This window comes from Microcaecilia unicolor, chromosome 3 (genome assembly GCF_901765095.1).
Source record: "Microcaecilia unicolor chromosome 3, aMicUni1.1, whole genome shotgun sequence".
NCBI lineage: Eukaryota > Metazoa > Chordata > Amphibia > Gymnophiona > Siphonopidae > Microcaecilia > Microcaecilia unicolor.
In genome coordinates, this window is record NC_044033.1 from 169,542,883 (window position 1) to 169,562,251 (window position 19,369).

The following is a 19,369-nucleotide window of genomic DNA, read 5'->3' on the forward strand; positions in this document are numbered from 1 at the left end:
GAGGATTGTACCTACGCTTACCAGAAGAGTAGGGAACAGTCTTCCTTCCCCCATAAAAATGTCTACCTGTGGAGGTAGAAGCTGAAGGCTGCCGGTGGGAGAACTTGTCGAAAGCAGTATCCCGCTGGTGGAGCTGCTCTACCACCTGTTCGATCTTCTCTCCAAAAATATTATCCCCTGATATGATTTGCTCCTTCCAAATGGCATAGACTATGCGGCTCTGCTTCCATCCATCTGCTGCACTGATCCACTTGGCTCTACACATACTAGGCCTAATCTGCAGCAGGAGGGGACCTTCACCCGAGTGAACAAATAAATAACTAACTTCCCCAGGGCCAAGGAAACCTAGTCCTGCTCCAGGCTCTCGTCCACTGGTCGTGCTACTGCCCAATGCCTGTCCACCGCTCGTGCCAACGAGGTTCTTTCCATCAGAGCCCACCAAGGTCACCCCCATTCACCCATTACTGTGCGGGGGTGGGGTTAATGGGATGGACTTGAAATCTATTGAGGTCTCCCCCGGGTAAGCTAAAATCCCAAATCCTCAGGGTATACAGAATGGGCCTAGAGCCCCGCTCCACAGACAGATTGGGCAATGAATTTCCCAGCAAAAGGAAGAAGGCCTAACCCACATCCCCTGCTTGTAAGACGTTATAAAAAGTGCCCCACACTGTGTTCTCTGTAAACCTCAGTTTTTCCCTTAACTCTGAGGCCGGGGGCCACTTCACCTAATGACTGTAACCAGCCAACAGGCTCCTGAAAGGGCCTGACCCACTATGTCAACTCCTTGCTAACCCTTAGCCCGTTCCTTTAGGGCAACAGAAACATAGATCCTCTTAGGTTCATCACAACAGGGGCTGCAGGCTACAAACCTCCCCCCCCCCCCCACACACACACACTAGAAAACAAATATAATTAGGATCCACCTGCAAGTACACGGACCTCTTACCATGCAGGGTCAAGGCTGACCCCTATATAATTAGTTCCAGTACAGATAGATTATACAGACAAACACATATGTACCAGCAAATATATTGGAACACCAACTGGAATAGTTCAAACTCAACGATATAACATAAAGCAATGCCAAAGTGGTCTTTGCTCTTGAAACCACATTCTCAGAAAATCACTGACCTAACTCCTATCAGTGCCAACACGACCCTTTATGTTTGGAACAACCCTATCCCACACTACTCTGGCTATTTCTTGGCCCTCAAATAGCAGTTGATTCGCTGACACACTTCAGACCAGCTACTTACATACATAGACAACCCATATTCATGGTACATGGGGATAAAGACAACAACCAAGTCAGCACCGCGATCATGAAAGTACAGCCCCCACATCTTTGGATGCGGACACAATCATCGTGCTCGGTTCCATATGCCCCAAGGCTTTTTGTGCTATCTCTTAGGCACCTCGTGCATGCTCCATCTGCTCTCATATTGACTAATGAGAGTTCAGGACTACCTCCAAAAAAACAACAACCCACCACAAAATCAACTTTCAACCCTTTATGACCAAATCAACTGCATACCATGCCGTCCAGAGGTCTGCAGTTCACCGACCTTCTCCTCCACAGTTCATTACCACCACCCATCCCGGTGGCCCTCACACTGAGGTGTCATGGGTATTCTGGTCTAACAGTTCTGGTACTCATCATTGCAGATCACCAATATTCATTCAAATAAATAAATAAGTAAAATTCAGACGAAGAAGAAGAATGACCCGTGGTATTCCTGTCCCACAATGCTGTGTTCTTCCTGTTCTACTTCTACATGTTACACTATCAATGCCGGTCGCCCTGATATGGATTTCGTGCCTACACTACCACTAGCGGTCACATAGGAATGAGAATAATAACCTGTTGTATTCCTGTTCCACAATGCCGTGTTATCCCTGTTTCACTTCTACATGTTACACTATCACTGCCAGTCGCTGTGATACGGACATCATGCCTACACTACCAATGGCAGTCACTATCATATGGACTATGTGCCTACAGTCAGGCTGTTTGTTTTTTTCCACAAACTGCTGACACTCCAGTGTACTTACTGCACCATGTTTACTGCAAACCTTCATGACTATTTACTGCCAACAAACTTGGTATGACCTTTTTCACTCCCTGCTCCTGCAGCTGGGGCCAGACCCTCCTACCACAGCACATCAAGGGCCATAAGGACCGAAAACCTACTGGAGCACCTAACCCTCCTTACGCCCCTTGGCTCGGGAGTCACCCATATGTGGCTGATGCATCCTGCTTGTCCTAGGAGAAAACGAAGTTACTTACCTGTAACAGGAGTTCTCCGTGGACAGCAGGATAAGTCAGCCACACAACCCACCCACCTCCCCTTAGAAGGATCCGCCCCTTGCTAGGGACTGGCTGAGGCAGGAAGTGGGAGTGAGGAGACCTACTGCACATGCTCAGAGGGATTAAAAAAAATCTCTCTGAGCTATTGGAGAGCATTTCCGTCCAATGGGCTGTCGGATGACTTATCCTGCTGTCCACGGAGAACTCCTGTTACAGGTAAGTAACTTCGTTTTCTTGACTCTTCAGAGGAGAGACACCATACCTGTCTTCCAAGCATAGATTAAAATCAAGCCCTACTAGGTGCAACTAGCCATCAATTCATGTTTTGTTGATAGCGTCCTGTAGGTGTAGCAAGGAAAAACCTACCAGAAGTGGGGCTTCAACCCACAAGGACACATTTCCATTGGATCTTAAGTCCAACACCTTAACCACTCAGCCATCCTGGTGGCAGTATGGCCCACATGTACAAAAACTGGCTGGCGACAGCAAGGAACACCTCTATTTCAGCTTTCCTTTTACATCAGTTTGAAAAGGAAAGCTTTGCAAATGTCTTCATAACAGAAAATACTACATCACTCACCTCACTCCCCTCACCCTTGTAAACTAGCACTTTCAAGCGTTCAACAGAATGTATTTGGCCTGGCTGAAGGTAGTCAGTTCAACACTTAAGGGGTTGTTTAATAAAGCTCAGCTCGATTTATCTGCAGTAGGGCCCACAGAATTAAACAGGCCCTGCTGCACATAACTCCAGCTAAGCTTTAGTAAACAGGGGGGTTAATCTCTTAATGGTGCAAAGTACGGGAAAGGGCACGTAGAATATCTTCAATGAAGTAGAAAGAGGTGTCATTTTCCAGCAAGCAAAATAAGATGCTTTCTGGAAGTAAAAGGGCACTGCTAGACATCCAGATTAGCCTTCTAGCAAAGTTGTTGGGAAGTAAAACTTGCACCCAATTTAAATGTATCACGGACAGATACAGATAGCGGCGGTAAGTACATGGATAGGTGAAAGAAACGGGGACTTTGGTGTTGCTTTACAAACAGAAACTTCCATGCTTATGTACCCACAACGATGTCTGCAGCCTTCTACAGTTATCATCTTGAGGATGAATGCACTATTGGGTAAATTTATACAGTTTTCAGCAGGAAGACGTGCTTTGCTACATCACAGCAGGCAGAAAGGTGGCAAATTGTGTGAAAAAGGGCATCTGTTCTTTGTCCCGGCAGTGTGCACCTCTATATTCTGGGCACTGGAGATTTTTCTTACAATGACACAGGGAGCAAGTTATCCTATTGCTTCTCTTGCTCGAGGCAGACATCACCTTAAGTTTTTTGGTCATGCAGCATGCCGTTGTTGACTCTTCAGCAGAGACACGCTGTACCTGTCTTCCAAACGTAGATTAAAATCAAGCCCTACTAGGTGCAACCAGCCATCAATTCACGTTTTGTTGATGGCATCCTGTCTGTGTAGTAAGGAAAAGTCTACTAGATTTGGGACTTGAACCCACAAGAGCAGATATCCATTGGATCACACATTCAACACCTTAATCACTCAGCCATCCTCTTAGCAGTATGGCTCACTTGTACAAAAACTTAACTACATTTTTAGCTTTCCTTTCATATCAGTTTGAAAGGGAAAGCTTTCCAAATGTCTTCATAACAGAAAATGCTATGTCACTTACCTCACTCCCTTCACCCTTGTAAACTAGCATTTTTAAAGCGTTCCACAGAATGTCACGGCTGGAGGTAGTCAGTTCAACACTTAATCTCTTACTGGTGCAAAGTACAGGGAAAGAGCATATAGGATATCCAGGCATCTTCAATGAGGTACTAGGAGGTGTAATTTTCCAGCAAGCAAAATAAGATGCTCCAAAGCATCATCGGATCCTGTGATCTTACAGGAAAGGAGGCTTGTGGATGAGAGAAGTAAATATTTCTGGAAGTAAAAGGGTGCTTGATATGTGGATTAGCCTTCTAGCAAAGCTTTTGGAAAGCAAACCTTGCACCCAATATAAGGATATCAGGGATAGATACAGACGGCGGTGGTAAGTAGATGAAAGAAATGGGGACCTTGGTGTTACAAACAGAAACTTCCATGCTTATCTACTGATATTCCCTGTTTTTTGCATTGACTGTGATCCTCGGGATGCACATAATTAAAGAGGGAAGAGGAAGGAGAATCTATAATTCCTTCAAGTCTCTGCACCACTGAAGAGTTGGAGCAGATAAATCAGAATGAGGGAAAAGTGCATCAATTTTGTATGTAGAACAGACACTGTCCGGAGGTAGAAAGTCTTGAAATGTTTGAGTTTTGAAGGGCGTCCAAATCTAGAGAAGTAACATAGTGATCGAGCTCTCTGTGAGCATAAATGTTCAGTATTCTATTCAATCCTTCAGTACCTGGTTGACCCAACAATTTCAGATGCGCATTCTCCCCCTTCACCTGATGTAGAAATTTAATTCCAAGGTCACTCTATGAACGAAAGGCAGGTTTAACCATACCAGGGCGAAAGGAAGCATTACCCCAGATGTCTCAGCAGAAACCTTCCAAATATGAGTAAGATTTTGCCACAGAACCCTCAAAGGGTGAAGATTATTATTAATTACATCCAACGGTTGTTTAGTGGAAGGTGTGTGAGGTAAGTTATGTGCCAGGGGTGAAAAACGGTATGCTATATATCCAGGATTGTATAATCTGAACAATCTAGAATCTAATCATCCAAATGGCAAAGTATGCAAGTCTGGTTATACCTTTTAAGATTAGGGAGACTAAGACCTCCCATGTTCCAGGAGCCCAAAAAATAGCCAAAAGGGAATCTTTGGTTTCATTCCGCTCCGACAGAAATGGGTAGCAGCTTTTGTAACATTCAAAGATCTTTTTTTAATGTGCAGTGGCAACATCTGTACAGTATACAACCATCTTGGGAATTCCATCATGCGAAACAACTGAATCCTGCCATGAAGGCTCAGAGGGAAATTACACCACCCAGCTAGATGATCTGCTGTAGACTGCAACAACTTGTACAGCAGATCGTCTAGCTGGGTGGTGTAATTATCAATGTTTAAGTGATAAAGCATGGATGTGTAGACTGATAGTTGTATTCCTAGATAGTGAAAGCCCCCTGAGCCCACATCAAAGGAAAGGAATCAGGCCAGGTACTCATAATGGAATCATGAGACGCCAGTGCTAATGGTTTGTGAAAATTCAATTTGAATCCAGAATAATCTCCATATTCCACAAATAACTCATCAAAGCAGCTAAAGACTGATGTGGGTTAGGAAAGTGAACCAAAAGATCATCTGCAAAAGCTGAGATCCTAAAACTTGTGTGACTAAAGGAAATTCCCTCTGTCTCCAGATGGTGTTGGATTTTTCTAATTAAAGGATCTAACGTGAGAATGAATAAAGGAGGAGAGAGAGGGCAGCCCTGTCTAGTTTCTCTGCCGAGAGAAAATGGGATATAACTGATACCATTAACAGAGAGAGACACACACGTGGCTGATGATACAAATTCCATATTGCCTGAAGAAAGAATCCTTGAAAGACATATTTATCCAGAGAGAGATGCACATGGCTGATGATACAAACTCCGTATTGCCTGAAGAAAAAATCCTTGAAAGTCATATTTATTCAACATTGCAAACAAGAAATCCCAGGAAACCCTATCAAAGGCTTTCTCAGCATCAAAGCTGATTAACAAAGAGGGTGTGCCTTGTCATTGGACCTGATCAAGTGAAGCCAAAATAGCTGCGATGTTGTTAGTAGCTGTACATCCCTGCACAAAACCAACTTGGGACTCATCAACCAGAGATGATAAAAGTTTGGCAAGGCGGTCAGCCAGTATCTTGGCTTCAAAGTTAAGAAGAGAGATAGGATGATAAGAGGACTGGTGTAATGGATCTCTACCTGGTTAGGCAGAACTATCACCTGTGCAATCTGTAATAAGTCGGGAATGAGTTGTGTGTTGATGGGGACAGATAGGAGTTAAAAGAAATTTGTAAAATTCAGCTCAAAAACCATATGGACCCGACGCCTTACCCATGGCACTAGATTTTATCACAGTGGATCTCAGCCAAGGTAAAAGGTGCATTTAGCATAGTGGTCTGTGAGGGGCTTATACTAGGCAGGTCCAGATTACCAAAATAAATCGAGCCTGGCATATGAAATAATGAAGAAAGATAGAATTAATTTCCTTATCAGAACGTGTTAGTGTCCTATCTGTCCAATATAATTGTGAAAACCTTTTTGGGGCCTTGATGGGCTAGTATTAGATTTGACATAAGTCTTCCACTCTTATTACCATGAAGGTATAACTGATATTTATAGTAAGTAAGAGATTTCATAGCCCGCTGATGCAGTAATGTGAACCAAAATGTATTAAGTAGTAATGTATTAAGATCAGTCTGAGCTGTGAGCTGTGAGCAAGAGAGTCCTATTTTGAGCCGTGGGAGCCAGGCCAAAAAGGCGTCTATATTTTGCTCAGGGCCGTGCCTAGGGTCTCTGGTGTCCTCCTGCAGACTATCAGTTGGCGCCCCCCCCCCCCCCCATGTGGCACAAGATGGCAAGGCTTACAAGCCTTTCTTGCAAAATACTTGATCGCAAATAATTGTTTATGATTTTTTAACCATGAAAATGATTGCTCACCACTTGCCACACTGCAGGAATTGTCAGCAATATTCTTAGAAAACAAATTGATATACATTGCAAAATAAGATAGGTTATGTAAATTCTCAAAGTGGACATATTCCAAACACTAAAATGAAAATAAAATTTTTTTCTACCTTTGTTGTCTGGTGACTTTGTTTTTCTATCCATATTGGTCCGAGTCTCTGATTCTGCTGCTCTATATCTGTTCTTTTAACTCTGTTTAGTAATTACACACAAAACATTTAGTAATTACCCACAAAAAAGCAATCAGATTTTCACTTACCAGCTCTTCAACACAGCTAAACTTCCTCTTTGAACCTACTGTTTGAACCATCAGCCAATTAAATGGCTTTAAGCTGTAGCTATCCCAGGTTACCTGATAATTATGCACACATCATTGCAGTCATGCCCTCCTCTCAGTGTACATGCTCAGAAAAAAAAAACTTTGAACCACTTACAGATTTTATCAAACAATTACACTATTTATTTTTTATTTCTCCCGTCTCACTTGCACACCTCCCTCCAAACCTGTTCTCTTTAATTTGAATGTTGTTCAAGCTCACCCTGAATGAGGAGTTCTTCCCACACCAAAGACATATATAGCTCTGGTTGTACTCTTTGAAGCAACTTTAGCAGAGCGTGTCTGCTTCAGTTAGTACTGCTGGGCTGCCTTCACTTCCTAACGTGGAGAGGGAAGGGCAGGGGAGAGAGGAGAATCACAACTTCAGGTAAAAGATTTTGCAAGTGAGGTCAGCGCCCCCCTGCGGTGCTTACCCCGCTTACCATGTTGGCATGGCCCTGGACATGCTGATCTCTCATTTTATGTTTTTGTTTGCAATATGCAATAATGGGGCTCATTTTCAAAGCACTTAGACTTACAAAACTCCATAGGTTACTATGGAACTTTGTCAAAGTACTTTGAAAATTATGGGCAATGTCTCCCTGCAATACAGCCTTTGCCGCATCCCAAAAAGAAAATGACTATCTAAATGTTGTTGATTATGGAAATGGTATTCCTGCCACTTCAGATAAAGAAAATTTTGGAACTGGGGTTCAGTGTACAAAATCTAATGGAAACCTCCACTGATAAGAACCAACATCGTTCTTTTCCACCCATAGCTGAAACCAAATTAAAGCATGATCTGAGACCCCATAGGGTCCAATTTCTGCCTGCGGGATACTGGAAAATAGGGCTCTGGAAACCAGCTGATATTCAATATGGGCCTGAGTGGAGTGTGCACGGGACATATGTGTGTAATCCCAGTCACCGGGATGTAATGTGTGCCACACCTCAATGAGGTCTAATGTACTATACAGCAGAGGCAACTCTTTATCCTGCTCAAATTGAGCTTGACTAGGCAGGTGAGATTTATCAAACAGTGGGTCATAAACTACATTGAAGTCACCCCCCAGGACCAAATTATTATCTGTTCAAGGAGAAAGAACCTGAGTCAATTTGCAAAAAAACTTGATTATTGAAAACATTAGGCACGTAAAAATTACAGAGCAAGAATTTGTGATGGGATAAGGTGACTTAAGCCAAGATGCATCTACCATCAGCACTCTGGGTCGTTTTATATATTTGTACTTCTAGATTATTACGAAATAGTATTAATTCTCCAGCCTTCCAGTTCACCGCTGGTGAATCTACTATGTGACCAACCCATCACTACCGAAACATCTGATGTTTGGCTGAAGTAAGGTGAGTTTCTTCTAGGAAGGCGATACCAAACCTCTGACGTTGCAAGGCTTGTAGTATTTTTTGATGTTTAACAGGTGAGATTAACCCCCAACATTCCAAGAGGCAATTTTAAGTGTGGTCATGTACAAAAGCTACTAAATTTGCATGACGGCCAAAAATATGTGTGTGGCAGAAGAGGCCGTCCCAGCCAGCGGCCTCCACCACAAGATAATAAGTTTGAACACATATGGCATCCTGGGATCTCGGTGTAAAAACTCCTGCCAAGAGAGGAAAAAAAATGTTTATCAAGTCAAAAGGATCCATTGAAAACAAAAGAAATAAATAGAAAAGCTCCAATTTTATAAAAAAAAACCGGGCTGAAAAAATCCGCAATTTGCCTTACAGAATATAAAATGAAATAACCCCAAAGCAAATAAACACAGCACAAACCCTTCTAACAATGTATACAATCTGTTATCCCCCTTGTCTCCCCTGACCCAACTCACTCCTCAAAACCAGTCTACTGTCCATTTAGTTGACTTTGGTCACTGTGAGATGAAACCCCCTCTCGAGACCTAACATAGGATAATAATTATTGACGCTGTAATAATTGGCACGAGGAGCAGAACAGCATAAAATGAATCAATAAATCTGGAACAGGAAAAAAAGCAGTGAAGCAGTTTCAATCCCCGTGCAATGTACAAGGCATAGTAACATATCTCAAGAGAACCAGTACATTTCAGGATAGAAAGTGGAATGGCAAATTATCAGCTTTTACCAAAATAACAGCAATCTAGGGTATGCCCTCAGCCCCAAACTAAAGATCATGCTCAGCAGTAAATGCTCATTAAGCTGCCCTCTAAACACCACAAAGAGGGGCATAATCGAACGGGGCGCCCAAGTTTTCCTGGGGCCATCCTCGCAGGACAGCTCCGTGAAAGGGCGGGGAAACCCGTATTATCGAAACAAGATGGGCATCGTTTCGATAATATGATCGGGGATGCCCAAATCTCAACATTTAGGTCGACCTTAGAGATGGTCGTCGTTAGAGATGGTCGTCCACGGTTTTCGGTGATAATGGAAACCGAGGACGCCCATCTCAGAAACGACCAAATCCAAGCCATTTGGTCGTGGGAGGAGCCAGCATTCGTAGTGCACTGGTCCCCCTGACATGCCAGGACACCAACCGGGCACCCTAGGGGGCACTGCAGTGGACTTCAGAAATTGCTCCCAGGTGCAAAACTCCCTTACTTTGTGTGCTGAGCCTCGCAATCCCCCCCCCAAACCCACTCCCCACAACTGTACACCTCTACCATAGCCATAAGGGGTGAAGGGGGCACCTACATGTGGGTACAGTGGGTTTCTGGTGGGTTTTGAAGGGCTCACATTTACCACCACAAGTGTAACAGGTAGGGGGGGGGGATGGGCCTGGGTACGCCTGCTTGAAGTCCACTGCACCCACTAAAACTGCTCCAGGGACCTGTATACTGCTGTCATGGACCTGAGTATGACATTTGAGGCTGGCAAAAAAAAAAGTTTTTTTTTTTTTTTTTTTTAGGTTGGGAGGGGGTTGGTGACCACTGGGGGAGTAAGGGGAGGTCATCCCCGATTCCCTCTGGTGGTCATCTGGTCAGTTCGGGCATCTTTTTGAGGCTTGGTCGCAAGAAAAAACGGACCAAGTAAAGTCGGCCAATTGCTCGTCAGGGACGCCCTTCTTTTTTCTATTATTGGCCGAGGACACCCATCTCTTAAGCACTCCCCAGTCCCGCCTTCGCTACGCTGCCGACACGCCCCCATGAACTTTGGTCATCCCTGCGACAGAAAGCAGTTGAGGGCGCCCAAAATTGGCTTTCGATTATGCCAATTTGGGCGACCCTGAGAGGACGCCCATCTCCCAATTTGTCAGAAGATGGGCGCCCTTCTCTTTCGAAAATAAGCCTGAAAGTGTCCTAATCGCAATAAGACCGTATCCACATCTGTACAGTAAGAAGTGTAGACCCTTTGATTTAACAATAGGCACTCAAACTTCTCAACCATTCATTCATGTGTTAAGAAACATAATAAAGCAGACTAAGGATATTAGAAAGTAACCATGCAGAATATCCACTAAGTTCGAAGCATCCAACAGCCAACTTAATAATATAGGTGCACTGATCAGTTCTATACTACACAAGTCCATGTACGTTTGCCTCCAAAGTACAACTGGGTGTGGTTGGTATAAGAGTTTGTGAACAAGCTTCCCCTGCTGCCATTTATCAACTGCTTGCACCTCGAACCGAGGCGGCTTAAAATTGTTCATACAAGAGATAGAGGTTGGAATAAAGGAACAGATAAAATATGAAAAACGGTGTCCGACTGAGTCCACATAGGTTTGATGATGAACCACACAAATTTTGAATTGTCCATGTAGCAGCTGAACATCCAGTGAGAATAAACCATTTATGTCCCAGAAAGGCAGAAGGCCCGGGTCTGTTCTCTGAAAGTCCCCATCATGGTTGTGTATATTCAATCAGAAGATGCCAAAAAGAGCCTTCATTTAGAAAGGTTGAGTACATTTTCCAGTAGGCTTTTTGGGCTCCACAGTTTGGTGAAAGAGATATCCATCTGATCATCTTGACTCCCCTGCTGCTGGGCAAAGGACAGGGCCTCTTCTGCTGCTCGGAAAATTATGGCCTACCCTCCTTCATGTTTCACAATGTAGCTGGCTATTGCAAAGCGAAGGGTATCTTTTTTGCATGAAGGAGCACACTGTATTGAATGTTTTGCGTTCTGACAAAGCCACCGCCAAAAAATCCTGGAAGCATACAATTTTATGGTTATCATATTGGAGGGATCCGGTTATCCAGATGGCCCATAGAATTTCTTGTTTGTGGGGGGAATTTAAAACTTTAAATACCATCATGCAAGGTCAGGCATCTGTATCTTACAAGGGCCCCAAACGATGTGCCCTCTCAATCTGCTGAGGGCCTAAGCCTGGCGACAGCTTTAATGTCTGTGGGAGCCAGAGCTCCAAAAAGGCTCTCAGGTCCACCTCTCTAATTGCCTCCAGTAGTCCCACCAAGCAATTAACCCGGTGAGACCTATTTTCCAGGTCATCTATTTTCTCCTCTAATTTGGTAATCATAGCGTTTATAGCCTGTTGTTGAGTGTCCTGTCTGTGGACAGAATCCCGAACATCTGATAACCGCTGCTGGTAAGATAGGAGATCACACTGTAGGGCCCCAAGCTTACTGTCAACTGAGTCGGGCTTGTCCACAATCCACTGCATTTTTAGCTAAACATCATGTGACCTCTACTAACATAATTTCTATAGCGCTACTAGATGTACACAGCGCTGTACCTGTGAACATGAAGAGATAGTCCCTGCTTGACAGAGCTTAAAATCTAATCGGGACAAACAGGTAAAATAAGGGGTACGGGAAATACTTAAGGTGGGAATTATAAAACAGACATAGGTACTGAACAAGAGAATAAGGGTTAGGAGCTAAAGCAGCCTCAAAAAGGTGGGCTTTTAATCTAGATTTGAAGTCAGCCAGAGATGGAGCTTAACGTACCGACTCAGGAAGTCTATTCCAGGTGTATGGTGCAGCAAGACAAAAAGGAACAGAGTTTGGAGTTGGCAGTGGATGAGAAGGGTAGATATAAGAAAGATTTACCCAATGAATGGAGTTCCCAGGGAGGAGTGTAGGGAGAGAGAAGAGTGGAAAGGTACTGAGGAGCTGCAGAGTGAATGCACTTGTAAGTCAATAAGAGGAGTTTGATCTGTATGCAGAAACGGATAGGGAGCCAGTGAAGTGACTTGAGGAGAGGTCTGATATGAGCATAGCGGAATATAAGTTGTGCAGCAGAATTTTGAACAGATTGAAGGGGAGAGAGATGGCTTAGTGGGAGACCTGTGAGAAGCAAGTTACAGTAGTCAAAGTGAGAGTTTGGATAAGGGTTTTGGTAGTGTGCTCAGAAAGGAAGGGACAAATTTTGGTGATATTATAGAGAAAGAAATGACAGGTTGTAGCAGTCTGTTGGATATGTGCAGAGAAAGAGGAGTCAAAGATGACCCCAAGGTTATGAGCTGATGAAACAGGGAGGTTGAGAGTGTTATCCACAGAGACAGAGAATGGGGAAAGAGGAGAGATGGGTTTAGGGGGAAAAATAGAAATCTTAGTCGTGGTCATGTTTAGTTTCAGATGGCGGTGAGACATCCAGGCAACAATGTCAGACAGGTAGGCTGAGACTTGGGCCTGGGTTCCTGCTGAAATTTCTGTTGTGGATAGATCTGGGAGTCATTAGCATAAAGGTGATATTAAAAACCATGGGATGAGTTCAGAGCACCAAGGGAAGTATAGATGGAGAAAAGAAGAGGTCCCAAGATAAAGCCCTGAGGTACACCAACTGATAGCCAGTGCCTTTGGTCCAGCAGGAGGGGCCTTGAGAGAGAAAGAGAGGTGGAGATACTGGATCACAGGCAGGGTGGGAATGGGGGAAGAGACACCAGACCGGTGGGCAGGGTTGCCAATGCCAAAGTTGGCCTCAGGGTACCACAATATATATATATATATATATATATATATATATATATATATATATATATATATATATTGTGAGAAGGAAGAGGCTGTCCTACCCTGGTTAGGCCCCTAGAGGGCGCTGTTCCCCTAAAATTGTCCAGGGAGAAGGGCTGGGTGAGTCACTAAAGGGAGCCAGAAAGGGGTGTATAGCTGGAGATCGCTAGGACCGAGGAGAATCCTGGGGATAGAAACAGGTGCAGCAGATTATGGGATGGGTCCTGTTTGGCCATTAATCACTTAATACCCCACCTGAGTTGTGAGGGGAAGGAGGGAGAGCTAGCAGCTGCAGAGGAGGGCTGGTAGCTGAAGCAGGAATAGCCCCATGGAAAGTACTGGCTGAGCCCTATGGCCTGGTGGTAGAACTGTGTGTTCCCAAGAAGGAAGCTGGCTGGGGTAAGAAGGCCCTAGAGTGCCAGGTAGAAGAACTGTGTGTTCCCAAGAAGGAAGCTGGCTGGAGTAAGAAGGCCCTAGAGTATCAAGAATAAGAACTATGTGCTCAAGGAGGGACTGTGTGTCCAGGGACTGAGTAAATGACTGTGGGTCTAGAACAGTGAAGAGGTACTGTGTGTCCCAGAGGAAAAGCCTGTGTGTCTAGAACAGTGAAGAGGGACGGTGTGTCCAAAATGAAGAGACTGTGTCTACAGCGGTGTGCTACAAGGAGGGACTGTGTGTCCAGGGACTGAGTAGAGGGCTCAGGGGGAAGAAACCTATGGATATTGAACTGTGCAAGAAGAAATGGTTAAAATGGAAGATTGCACTGAGTAGGAAGAAATGAAATGGTTAAGCTGGAAGAACTGTTTAAGCTTGTGAAAGTGTTTTAAGCTAAAAGAAGTGTGCCCCAGAGGCTGGAATAAAGATGTGTATGAAAATAGCCTGATTGGTGAGATCTGACTATGTTTGCCTTTTGAGAAGCAGGTCACCCTGAGCAGAAAAGGGTAGTATATTAATTTGCATAAAATCTGCATACTGAGAACCAGCTCACCCTGAGTGAAAGAGGGACCTGGGATCCTGAGGTGGGAGCTTCATCCTCATAGTAGCCTCATCATTTCACAATATATATTTATTTGTTACTTATATCCCACATTTTCCCACTCATGCAGGCGCAATGTGGTTTACAGAGAATTAAATAAGAGTACAAAGTTAAAAGCTTAGGCAAGCATAAAAGAAGCAAATAGGAGGGGAGAAACTAACAGCCGAACTAGACAGGGTAAGGGACAAGGGATGCATCAATCAACATGGTAAGTTGAGGGGTAAGTCTTAGCAAAGAGGAATGTCTTTAACAACTTCTTAAAAAGGGCATTTGTATCCCACATTTTCCCACCTATTTGCAGGCTCAATGTGGCTTACATTGTTCCGCAATGATGATCACCAATTCCGGAAAAGAGAAACAATGCCTTAGATATCGACTGATTTGTTCCAATGATGATGGTTATTTGTACACAGACCAGCGATTTATTGCAGATTGTTTTGCTATGTATATATTTATTAAAACGCTAAACAAATTATATAGTATTTGGGCAGTGGGAAGAGATTTGATACACAGCCTTCCTGTGGTACAATCAAAATCGGTGTGTGTGTGTGTATATATATATATATATATATATATACTAGTAAAACATGCCCGTTTCTTGCGGCAATGAAACAGGCGCTAGCACGGTTTCCGTCCGGACCTCCCCCCCCCGTACTCACCCCGTCGGCTTTCGTCCGCCATTGTTGCGGACCTCGGCACGCCACCGTGAATCTGCTGACATTGCTGCGCCCGGACCTCCCCCCCCCTCCCTATTCACCCCATTGGCTTTCGTCTGCCATTGTTGCGGATCTCGGCACGTCGCCACCGTCAATCTGTTGACATTACTCCGCCCTCAACGTCATCACGTTTGACACGAGGGCGGGGCCCCAATACAGTGTTTTCGGTGGCTTCACCACCACGAAGGCTTCGAACCAGAAGGAAGTGCCCGGAGGACCTGACAGTGACGTCAGTGTCCTCAGAACGTTGAGGGTGAGTTTTATTATATAGTATATATATATATATACATACATACATACACACACACACACATATATTTATTTATTTTCTGCATTTATATCCCACATTTTCCCCCCTCTTTGCAGACTCAATGTGGCTTACCAATACCGTAGTGGCAATCGCCATTTCCGGAATAAGAAATACAGAAGAATGTTCCAATCAGAGTGTATATATATATATATATATATATACAGTGGTGGAAATAAGTATTTGATCCCTTGCTGATTTTGTAAGTTTGCCCACTGACAAAGACATGAGCAGCCCATAATTGAAGGGTAGGTTATTGGTAACAGTGAGAGATAGCACATCACAAATTAAATCCGGAAAATCACATTGTGGAAAGTATATGAATTTATTTGCATTCTGCAGAGGGAAATAAGTATTTGATCCCCCACCAACCAGTAAGAGATCTGGCCCCTACAGACCAGGTAGATGCTCCAAATCAACTCGTTACCTGCATGACAGACAGCTGTCGGCAATGGTCACCTGTATGAAAGACACCTGTCCACAGACTCAGTGAATCAGTCAGACTCTAACCTCTACAAAATGGCCAAGAGCAAGGAGCTGTCTAAGGATGTCAGGGACAAGATCATACACCTGCACAAGGCTGGAATGGGCTACAAAACCATCAGTAAGACGCTGGGCGAGAAGGAGACAACTGTTGGTGCCATAGTAAGAAAATGGAAGAAGTACAAAATGACTGTCAATCGACAAAGATCTGGGGCTCCACGCAAAATCTCACCTCGTGGGGTATCCTTGATCATGAGGAAGGTTAGAAATCAGCCTACAACTACAAGGGGGGAACTTGTCAATGATCTCAAGGCAGCTGGGACCACTGTCACCACGAAAACCATTGGTAACACATTACGACATAACGGATTGCAATCCTGCAGTGCCCGCAAGGTCCCCCTGCTCCGGAAGGCACATGTGACGGCCCGTCTGAAGTTTGCCAGTGAACACCTGGATGATGCCGAGAGTGATTGGGAGAAGGTGCTGTGGTCAGATGAGACAAAAATTGAGCTCTTTGGCATGAACTCAACTCGCCGTGTTTGGAGGAAGAGAAATGCTGCCTATGACCCAAAGAACACCGTCCCCACTGTCAAGCATGGAGGTGGAAATGTTATGTTTTGGGGGTGTTTCTCTGCTAAGGGCACAGGACTACTTCACCGCATCAATGGGAGAATGGATGGGGCCATGTACTGTACAATTCTGAGTGACAACCTCCTTCCCTCCGCCAGGGCCTTAAAAATGGGTCGTGGCTGGGTCTTCCAGCACGACAATGACCCAAAACATACAGCCAAGGCAACAAAGGAGTGGCTCAGGAAGAAGCACATTAGGGTCATGGAGTGGCCTAGCCAGTCACCAGACCTTAATCCCATTGAAAACTTATGGAGGGAGCTGAAGCTGCGAGTTGCCAAGCGACAGCCCAGAACTCTTAATGATTTAGAGATGATCTGCAAAGAGGAGTGGACCAAAATTCCTCCTGACATGTGTGCAAACCTCATCATCAACTACAGAAGACGTCTGACCGCTGTGCTTGCCAACAAGGGTTTTGCCACCAAGTATTAGGTCTTGTTTGCCAGAGGGATTAAATACTTATTTCCCTCTGCAGAATGCAAATAAATTCATATACTTTCCACAATGTGATTTTCCGGATTTAATTTGTGATGTGCTATCTCTCACTGTTACCAATAACCTACCCTTCAATTATGGGCTGCTCATGTCTTTGTCAGTGGGCAAACTTACAAAATCAGCAAGGGATCAAATACTTATTTCCACCACTGTATGTACCGATTTTGGTATTAATGATTGTTTTAGACAAACTCAGGAATACTCTAACACCGAGTTGGAACTGCAACTCACACCAGGGGTACACTTTAGCAATTACCTGCACGGTACAGGGGCACATATTCCAGGAATATTAAAAGCTACGTCTATTATGCAGACTGCCAGGGTCTCCTGGAACTGGATATGTCGTCTGCACAAATTTTCCTCTAATGTAGCGTTTATCCCAGGGCAGCTATACTCAGTCTTTCGCAGATGGGAGAAAAAAGGGATACAATATTTGTTACAAGTAATCACGGAAGAAGGGCGCATAAAGTCTTTTAGGGATTTGCAGGAAGAATTCGCCTTGTCAGGGTCAGAAACATTCTATTATGCACAGTTAAGACATTATGTGACTTCATTGTCTTGGGAGTCCCTGGCCGAGGATGTGCAAGAAGAGTTATCATCAGCATTCTCGCTGGAGTCACAGCAAAAAGTGCCCCTTTCCTATTATCATAGACAATGCCAGAGCTGAATTATGTGAAACTGGAGGCAGACTGGCATCGAGACCTGGGCAAAGTTATGCCAACTGGAATAATCCAGACATATATTCTGTTCATCAGAAAGAGAACAAGATGGACGGGACATCAGGAGCAGCAGTATAAATTTGCGCTTCGCCTGTACGTACCGCCAAGGAGGGTCTTCCATATGGGACTTTCGCCTTGGGGAGCCTGCCTGAAGTGTGGGTTCAGTGGGGCGACATTGGGACATATGTTTTGGTCCTGTGAAGGAATATACTACTACTACTTACTACCATAGGAGCCAACTTTTCAAAATTATTGGGGGTGCTAAGCCCAATGGAAATGACCCCTCCCTGGACACATACAAGGAATTTTCTCAATATTGGGGGTGCTCAAGCACCCACAGCACCCACAGAGTCGGCTCCAATGCTTACTACTTAACATTTCTAAAGCGCTACTAGGGTTACACAGCGCTGTACAATTTAACATGGAAGGACAGTCCCTGCTCAAGGAGCTTACAATCTAAAAGACAAATGTAGAGTCAATCTGATAGGTCAGACAGAGTGGGGCAGTCTATATGTACAAATTTTGGAAAGATCTGGCACAATATACCTCTAAACTCTAGAGGAGCAAATGGAGTGGAGGAGTGGCCTAGTAGTTAGTGTGGTGGACTTTGGTCCTGGGGAACTGAGTTTGATTCACGGTACAGGCAGCTTCTTGTGACTCTGGGCAAGTCACCTAACCCTCCATTGCCCACAGCATTGAGCCTGCCATGAGTGGGAAAGTGCAGGGTACAAAAGTAAATAAATGCAAACCGGCTCAGTTGTTTGGCCACCTACAGCTGGGACACCCGATCCCGAAAGGCTACAAAATTTTCATCAATAAGGCCATAGTAGTGGCTGACCTATAAATACCCTACAGTGACAAATACAAATGATCCGTTGCTCCGGATGGAACGGATAGGAATTGCGGATATGGGATCTAGAGCAGGGGAGGAACTACAAATAGTGTGGTCCCCCTTTTGGAACACTTTTAACACCACCAGCCAGGAGCTACTTGTTAAACCTGTGACACATAAATAACCATGCATAGATGAGGGGAGGTGGGTAGCCTAGGAAGGGAGAAGAAGGTAGGGTGGTAGCTTGGGAAGGGAGAAAAAATGAAAATGTTATGCACTGTTCTTACAATTTTAAAGTACAATCAGGCAGGAGTACGATGTTAAGATGTTATGGTACTGAAAAGACTGTGAGTTTTGGTTAATCGTTGTACTGCCAATAAAAATTATCGAAACATATACCGATTTTGATTGTACCACAGAAAGGCTGTATATGAAATCTCTTCCCACTGCCCAAATACTATATAATTTGTTTAGCGTTTTAATACGGTGCCCAAATACTTAAAAATTCAGGTTCACTTTATGAACTAGTTTTCTAACAGTCTGGCTCCCGAGTCCCCGCTCCTAAGCAAAACAGAAACGTTTTCTCGCTCCCGTCCCGGGCAGGCAGGCGGGCACACAACAAAGGATGCTCCAGAGTGAGATAAACAATAGCAACAGCAGGCGCGCTCCCAGTGGCCACCCACACGGAAATAAGTAACAGCCGGATTGGCTGCAGAGCCACCCCGTTCTCCCACCCTGCGTAGCAAATTCTGTAGTTTTGGAATCCGCGCCAGCCAGTAACACGCTGCGGAAGACCAATCGGGGAGACTAATCAACGAGGCAAGCCAACCCTCGCCTCTCCCTGTGCAGGCACGTGAGAACAAGGACGAGATGGCCCGGCCCCAGGGTGCTCGCTTGCGCAACTTCTGTTCTGGGAGGCGGGGCTAGAGAGAAGTAAGGGGCTGGCAAGCAGCAAAGCTCGA

General features: G+C 44.6%; 1 non-coding gene across 1 annotated transcript; it reads right to left on the reverse strand.

The window, feature by feature from the left end:
* Positions 1–2,671: 2,671 nt before the first annotated feature.
* TRNAL-UAA lies at positions 2,672–2,754 on the reverse strand. Its single transcript has one exon. It is a non-coding gene; the product is annotated as a tRNA-Leu (tRNA).
* Positions 2,755–19,369: the final 16,615 nt, after the last annotated feature.